The sequence below is a fragment of the Mesocricetus auratus genome, unplaced genomic scaffold (genome assembly GCF_017639785.1).
Source record: "Mesocricetus auratus isolate SY011 unplaced genomic scaffold, BCM_Maur_2.0 Super-Scaffold_100023, whole genome shotgun sequence".
Classification (NCBI taxonomy): domain Eukaryota; kingdom Metazoa; phylum Chordata; class Mammalia; order Rodentia; family Cricetidae; genus Mesocricetus; species Mesocricetus auratus.
This window is the reverse complement of record NW_024429204.1, coordinates 12,267,486-12,276,150: the sequence shown is the minus strand read 5'-3', so window position 1 is coordinate 12,276,150 and position 8,665 is coordinate 12,267,486. Positions and strand designations below refer to the sequence as shown.

Genomic DNA, 8,665 nt, shown 5'->3' with positions numbered 1-8,665 from the left:
TGCTCCAGGAAGTTGTTACCATTAACCTAGAAGACAACTGTAACAATTTAGAGACAGTAATTCAATGTAATAAATCCAGTCATCTGAGACAAATATAAAATGTTCTATAAGTTTAAAACAATTAGTATGGGCCTTCTTTAGATTATCAGGTTAATTATTTTCTCTTTCTTTTATTGAATTAGTTTTTTTCTCTCATATATATAATAAATCATGATTGCTCCTTCCCCTCCTTCTACGACACCCAGCTCCTACCTTCAACCACATATGGATCCACCTCTGCTCATTAGAAAACAGCAGACTTCTCTGGGTTAATAGTAGATAGATAGGTAGATAGAATACACTGTAATAACATAAAACAATAACTAACACAGAATTCGACAGAACAAATGAATGGGATGAAAAGAGCCCAGGGGAAGGCAGAGGAAACACAAACCTACTCATCAAACCTTCAAGAATTCCACAAAAACACTTAACTAAACTGGAAACCATAATATATATAAGGATATTTGGGTAGCAAGTGAGAAAATATTTATATGGCATCTCATTATGAGACAAGACACATCCAAAGATTCCTCCAAGTTCATATTGTGTTGGCTATCACTGCTGGGCCTGCAACCTACCCTTAAGAAAGAATACTTTGTTTTCCCTATAACACAACTTTCAAGAAAACTACATTTTCATTTACAAGTTAGGGATAGGGGCATAATTTGTAGAATATTATTTTAAGGTGTGTTTTGCTTTAATGATGTCAAGATGTGCTGCTTTTGTTTAGGCTGCATTAGTTTAACTCTGTAAAGCTGGGATTCTTTGCCAGTTGAAAACACCTGATGAGCTAATAAAGTGCTGAACAGCCAATAGTAATGCAGGAGCAAGGATAGGCGGGGCTGGAAGGCAGACAGTATAAATAAAAGGAGAAAGGAGAAAAGACAGAGCAGATCAAGAGAACAAGGAGAAGAGGACATGGGGTCAGCTACTCAGCAAGACATGGAGTAAGAGCAAAAGTAAGGTTTACAAAAGGAAAAGGAAAAATCACAGAGGCAAAACCAGTAGGTGGGATAATTTAAGTTAAGAAAAGCTGGCAAGAAACAAACCAAGTTAAGCCTAGGCATGTATAAGTAATAATAAGCCTCTGAGTGTGTATCTATTTGGGAGCTGGGTGACGGGTTCCAATAGAGTAATGAATCAAAAGAGTAAAGAGAGAAAAATTAAAAAACAACAGGCATATATCTCCCCTCAGATCTAGGATCCCAAATGTGAAGACTCTTTCAGGACCAGGGCATGCTGACCAAGGTCTCTGTGAGTTCACATATGTGTATCTCGTGTTAATTGTGAGGTTCTTGTGTCATATGTTATATTTTGTGGTGTGTGTGTGTGTGTCTATGTGTCTGTGTGTGTCTGTGTGTGTGCGTATGTCTGTGTGTGTGTGTGTCCGTGTGTGTGTGTGTCTGTGTGTCTGTGTGACTGTGATGTTTGTGTCCTCCATATAAAGGCTGTTATACTCCTTTCATCTACTTCTTCTGGCTTCCCTAAGCCACAGGGAAGGGACTTGGTGGAGAAAACCTCTTTAGGGATTAGTGTTCCAGCTTCTCTTGCTTGCTTTATAATGTTTGGCTGTGGGTATCTTGATTTTTTTTTCTCATCTGATGCAAGAGGAAGCTTATTTGATGGTGGTTGAACAAGGTTCTTACTGATCTTTAAGCACAGCAGATTATCATTAGAAATCAATCCACTGCTAATTTTTATTTGTTTAGATCAGAAGTTTTGGATTTATCCTAGGTTCTTGGGCTACCTTGTCTTCGGTTGTAGGTCACTCAAGAAGTTCTCGGTATGGATTTTATCGTGTGAAGTGGGCCTTTGTTGGAGAAAATTCGGTCAGCCTACCCAAGTCACAGTCGTCCTGTCCCTGGTGCCCAGGCCAACCCTCATGCTCCTAGGAATGATCAGTGGGCACTTCCTGCCTGAGCCCGCCTCTACACCCAGAGATGCTGACACAGAGACACCTGACCCAGAGACACCAACGAGGAAAGAACACACAGGAGAGTCAGTGCCTGGGCCAATGGGACCTTGGGAGGGGGTATAAAGTCAGGTCTAACTTCCTGAATAAACGAGTCTGCAGCCTGCTCTGCTACTCACTGACTCCCAGTGCCTGAGTCATTGGTGCTGCGTCTTCTCACCCCCTGCCCCAAGGGGTGTCCGAGCAGGGTCACCCGCAAGTTACCCCATCAAATCAAACTATGTGTCAACAGTGCACTATCATAACTAGAAGGTAGGACACCATTGTAGATCAATGGGTTTGGCACTGGGTTTTCTTTATGTTTCTCCTTTGTTGGCTTGTGGAGTACCTCCTGTCACCAAGACACTAGCACGTGGGGTGAGGGCACCAGTTGGACCATGTTCAAGAGAGAATTGTGTCTGCGTCTTCTTCAGCAAAGGGACCTTGCTATTAGTTTGTGTAGAACAACCTATAGTCTTCGCAACAGCTGAAGTTGTTTGAATATTGGCTAACAACTCACTCATATGTAATCTACTCCTAGTACTAGAAACCCCATTTGGTGAGCAGTTGGGGCTCATTCACTCCCATTATTTGGTGATTTCATTTAGGTGGCTTTCATATATGTGTAATTTGTGAAGCTTCTTTTATAATAGGTTTCCATACTACCACTCAAATGGCCCTTAGTTCTAGCTAATGCTCATCTTACTTCCTTGTTTGCTGCCTACATCCCTCTCAGTTTTCCCTGATCTTCCAGTTCCAGTGCCCTCCCCATCCATAACTATACATTTCTCTTTCATGGGAAGATCTATCTGTCCCTTCCTTAGTCCCTTATTCTATAATCAACCTCTACAGTTCTACAGTTGTAGTTTGGTTATCATTAACTCAAGAGTTAATATCCACATATAATCAAATTTGTGCCATATTTATCTATCTGGTACTGGATTACTCACTCAGGATGTTTTTTTCCTAGTTCTGTCCATGAACCTGCCAATCTTATGATTTCATTTTTTTCCAAGGCTGAGTAATTTCCCATTTTGCAAATTATACTTTTATCCATTTTTCTCTTGAGGGACATCTAGGTTATTTCTCCTAATTTCTGGCTATTGTTATATAAAGCAGCAAATGAATATGGTTGATTGAGTATGTTCATGGTAGAATTAAAGGTGTGATTAAAGGTGTTCTGGGATTAAAGATGTGAGCACTGATTCACTCTCTGGTAGCCCAAAATGGACTTGAACTCAAAGATCCAAATGCCTTTCTCCTGAGTCCTGGGATTAAAAGTGTGTGCCACTATTACTCAGCTTCTATTGCTTGCGGCTTAGTTTGCTTGCTGAATCCTAAGGCAAATGATAATCAATCATAAATAATATACCACCACATTTCCCCTTTTTTTGTCTAATACAAAAGGAAAAACTACTAACATAAAAAACTATGTACAATAAGTATATACAATATATACAGGCAATAAGTTTGTCAGCAATATCTAGTCCATTTGCATTTGACAAATTCACAGAAAATACCTCATTGTCTATTTTATCTTGGTGAGTCCAAAGTCTTGTACCTAATTTATTTTCAGCTTCTTTATTAAACCAATCACAATTACATGTATTCACACTGTAAAGGAATCTTCCACACATCTGGGATGAAGCCTGCTAGATCATGGTAGATAATCTTTCTGATGTGTGCTTGGATTAAGTTGACAAAAATTTTTATTTAAAAAATGTCATCTATATTTTAAAAAGGAAATTGGTGTGTGATTTTCATTCTTTGTTGGGTCTTTATATGCTTGGGTTATAAGGGTAACTGTGGCCTCATGAAAAATTAGGTAATGTTTCTTATGTTTCTATTTTGTGGAATAATTGAGGATTAGTGGCACTAATCTTTGAAAGGCTGGTATAAAACTGCTAAACCCATATGACCTTTGGCTTCTTTGGTTGGTATAATGTTAGTTAATGCTTCTGTTTTATTAGGGCTATTGGTCTGTATTAAATTATTTATCTGATGTTTATTTAACTTTGGTAAGTGGTACACATTAAGAAAACTATTTTAGATTTTCCAATTTGGTGAATTGCAGGTTCTTAAAGTATGTCGTTGTTGTCTACAGATTTCTTTGCTGTCTGTTTTTATGTCCCACTTCTATCCTAATGTTGTTAATTTGGATATTATCTCTTCAGTTTTTTGTTAATTTGGATAAGTGTTTTTCAATCTTATTGATTTATCAAAGAACAGACTCTGTTTCATTGAATCTCTGGTTTGTTTGTGTTTGCTTCTTGTTTCTACTTCATTGGTTATAATCCTGAGTTTGATTATTTCTTGCCATCTACTCCTTTTGGGTGTGTTGTTTCTTTTTGTTCTAGAGTTTTCTGCTTTCACATGTATTGTTAGCTTACTAGTATGAGTTATCATTGGTTTTTGTATGTAGGTACATAGTGCTAACAACTTGCCTCTTAGAACTGCCTTCATTGTGTCCTATAGGTTTGGGTAAGTTGTTCATTCATTTTCCTTGAATTCTTGAATGTCTTTAATTTCCTTTGTACTTTTTCTCTTGACACATTTTTCATTGAGTAGTGGGTTGTTCAGGTTCCCTTTGTTTTTAAGCTGCCTGCTATTGTTGATATCCAACTTTAATCTGTCATGATCAAATGGATGCTAGATGTTATTGTAATTTTCTCATATCTGTTGACACTTGCTTTGTATCCAGGTATGTGGTCAATTCTGGAAAAGTTCCATGAATTGCTGAGAAGATGTATTCTTTTCATGTTTGAGTGAAACATTTTGTGCATATGTGTTTGGGCCATTTGGCCTATAACTTCAGTTAATTCCAGTCTTTGTCTGTTTAGTTTTCTTTCATCTCTTATATTTTGTTTGTGAAGCTTACTTCTGAGGTTCCTGTATGAATTTCACAATTTTGATTTTCAAATCTCCCTTAGTTTAGGTGTTTATTATTGAATTATAATTCTCCTTTCAGGTCTTGAACTGTTTTAATCATTTCCTTCCACTCTTTGTTTGTGCTTTCACAGGTTTCTTTAAAGGATTTCTTCATCCTCTTCAAGCAATTCTATCATATTCATAAAGGATGTTTTAAGGTCTTTTACCCATGCTTCAGTTATCGTAAGTAGGGTTATCAAGCTCTAGGTGATACACATTATCCTGGGTGCCATTCATTGTTTTAGCCTAGCATTTAGGTATCTGGGTTTGGGGAAAAAATAAATCTAGATGCTGTTATCTAATCTTGTCTTTGTTTGGTGAATGTTTTTGTTTTGCTTTTGTTTGTTTTTTCCCTTGGTGTTTGTTACAGTTTGGTCATTAGGATAGTATGGTTTCTGAATGTTGCTTGGTAGGAAATTCTATGGTGATCCTGAAAGATGCAGGGGAAAATGTGTCCCTAAACATTGAAGCTAGCTCTAAGAAACAGATATGCCCTAAGTGGGGCTATTGATGGGTTCCATAGGATGCAAGAAGATGGAGTCTTTTTACCAGGATCTGCTTAGTCATCTGGGAATGTGGGCAAAGAGTGAGGAGAGGACTCAGCAGATGTTCTGCTACACAGCAGGAGATGAGATTGGGGGATTGGATATGGAGAAGAGGAGGGAGGATGGCTATCACAAACTTACCTACATACTTTACTTGCTTCTCTGTCTAGCTTGGCTAGTTGGTGGATTCTCTGGGCTTTGATGACAGGAAGAGTGGGAAGAAATTTTGGAGCATAAGATATGTGTGAACAGATGAAGTTTGGAATGGAGAAGACTGGAAGGGTAGGCCACAGCAGGTGGTCACCTCCATAAATGAAGGTTTGACTGGCAGATTAGATTCAAAGGAATGGAAGGAATATCCCAAATTAGTCAATCTGCTTCCCTGACTGGAGTGACCTGCAAGTTCTTAGCGAATGTCTGGTGAACTTGGGGATTGGGATAAAGATATGAGTGGGGCAAAGAAAAATTGGAGGGAAAGATATATATGGGGACAGGGAGGGAGGAGAGGCTTCAGAATGGTCTGCTACAGAGTTGGGGATGTGATGATTGGGGTCTTAGATTTGGAGGAAAGGATGGGGAGGCGAAGATTTACAGTTAGCCTCTCTGTTTCCTGACCTGAGATCCTGATGTGCTCCCAGGGCATGGAGACTGATGTTTGAGGTTGCAACAATAGGTGAGTCGAAGGAAGGAAGGAAGGAAGGAAGGAAGGAAGGAAGGAAGGAAGGAAGGAGGGAGGGAAGGAGGGAGGGAAGGAGGGAGGGAAGGAGGGAGGGAAGGAGGGAGGGAAGGAGGGAGGGAAGGAAGGAGGGAAGGAAGGAGGGAAGGAAGGAGGGAAGGAAGGAGGGAAGGAAGGAGGGAAGGAAGGAGGGAAGGACGGAGGGAAGGACGGAGGGAAGGACGGAGGGAAGGACGGAGGGAAGGACGGAGGGAAGGACGGAGGGAAGGACGGAGGGAAGGACGGAGGGAAGGACGGAGGGAAGGACGGAGGGAAGGACGGAGGGAAGGAAGGAGGGAAGGAAGGAGGGAAGGAAGGAGGGAAGGAAGGAGGGAAGGAAGGAGGGAAGGAAGGAGGGAAGGAAGGGAAGGAAGGGAAGGAAGGGAAGGAAGGAGAGGAAGGAGAGGAAGGACAGGAAGGAAGGTTGACCCAAGTGATTGGCTGGAGATATGCATCTGAGCGAAAAGGGAGACAGTAATGAGTGTTCTGCTATGGAGTTTTGAATATGAATGACTCAGTGCCTGGACTTGGAGGAATTGAGGAAGGGAAGATGGCTGTTTAACCTTCCAGACTCACTGAACTGGGTGCTCTGAGGGTTCCCAGCAATGCCTGCTGGTGTTGGGGCTGGGATAAAGTAGTTAATGGGGGAAGGGAAGTTTAAATGTGAGTATATTTCCCACTGGACATGAGGCCAGGAGAGGACTGAAGGCTGCAGTTGGTGGTCTGCCACGACCTTCCTATGGCATTGGGGAATCAGATTTTGAATATAGGTGGGAGAGGAAAACATCTGTAGTTATCCCACTTGCTTCCCTAGCCTGAATGCAATATGTGATTGTGTGCAGGGCAGTTGGGGGTGGTTCTGAGTATATATAAACTTGTGACCTTCAATGATTAACTTTCCAGAGGTGGTTTTGAACTTCCATCCCCCGCCCCCCCCCGGTCTGTGTGTGTGTGTCTCTCTCTTTCTGTGTCTCTGTATGTCTCTCTCTCTGTGTGTATCTCTGTGTGTGTCTCTGTATGTCTCTCTCTGTGTGTATCTCTGTGTGTGTCTCTGTGTCTCTCTCTCCGTGTGTGTGTATGTGTGTGTGTGTGTGTGTGTGTCTGTGTGTGTGTGTGTGTGTGTCTGTGTGTGTCTGGCTCTCTGTGTCTCCGTGTCTCTCTTTCTGTGTATCTGTGAGTGTCTCTCTCTGTCTCTGTCTTTCTCTGTCTGTCTGTCTCTGTCTCTGTCTCTGTCTCTCTCTCTCTGTCTCTCTGTCTCTGTCTCTGTCTCTGTCTCTGTCTCTCTCTCTCTCTCTCTCTCTCTCTCTCTCTCTCTCTCTCTCTCTGCAAAAGGACTGTGTACTCCAGGCTTTTGACTCTGCCTTTCATCTCGGCTTTGGAGAGCTAAAAGAACAGTTGTGAATAACCCCATCTGGCTCTTTACCCATGTCTGTAGATGGAACTCAAGTCTTTCATTCTTCGTGTTTGCACCTATTGAGCAGTTCCCTATCCTAAGACAAAAGTTTTTATCGAATGAAATTTGAGTGACTCTTTCCTGGATCTTCTTTTCTGTGTACTCTATGCTGTGATGTTACCTTTTTCTCTCAAGAGCCATTGGGACTAATACAAGGATTTTTAATGATAAATATCTATATCCACAAGTCTGTATATGATGAAAACATTGACAAAATCCCAACTTTCACTCTAAATGAATGTATACAATGAACCTTGTTCTAGTAGTCAGATTCTCAGATTTATTTTTGGCAGTATTACAAAGTTTTGCTTTATAATATAACATATGTTCAGAACAGTTTCTCTTTCCCTTTTACTTATATATTTTCTTCAATTGAATTTTAATTGTTTAACTATTGTTCTTCCATTTCTTCAATTATTTTCTCTCCTAAATTAATAGTTAAAATTTAGAACTTCTAAACATATATGAGTTTAAACTTTTTCTTACAATGTCAATCCTGGAATTATTCCTCTGAATTTTTGGACAGTTTTTTTTCTATGCTACATTTCACTAATTTGTTCTAATTTTAATTTATTAAAATATGTGTATTCTAGAGCCATATCTATCACCCTGCAAAACACTCAAGTCCAATTGGATCAAAGACCTCAATGTAAAAACAGTTACACTGAAGCTTGTGGAAGAGAAAGTGGGAAGCACCTTTGAATGCACTGGCACAGGAGACCACTTCCTGAGTATAACACCAATAACACAGACATAGAGATTGGCAGTTAATAAATGGGACCTCCTGAATCTGAAAAGCTTCTGTAAGGCAAAGAGCACTGTCAGTAAGACAAAACGATAACTTACAGAATGGAAAAAGATCTTCACCACCCCCACATCTAACAGAGGAATGATCTCCTAAATATATATAACTCAAGAAACTAGACAACAGAATACCAAATAATTCCATTTTAAAATGTGGTATAGGCCAGGCGTTTGTGGTACACGCCTTTAATCCCAGTGCTCGGGAGGCAGAGGCAGGCGGATCTCTG

The 8,665-nt window shown here is 40.4% G+C and overlaps 1 long non-coding RNA gene across 1 annotated transcript; it reads left to right on the top strand.

The window, feature by feature from the left end:
• The first annotated feature begins 919 nt into the window (after positions 1–919).
• On the top strand, positions 920–2,142 carry LOC110341333. The gene is made up of 3 exons (XR_002383234.1): positions 920–1,001; positions 1,238–1,296; positions 1,807–2,142. It is a non-coding gene; the product is annotated as an uncharacterized LOC110341333 (long non-coding RNA).
• Positions 2,143–8,665: the final 6,523 nt, after the last annotated feature.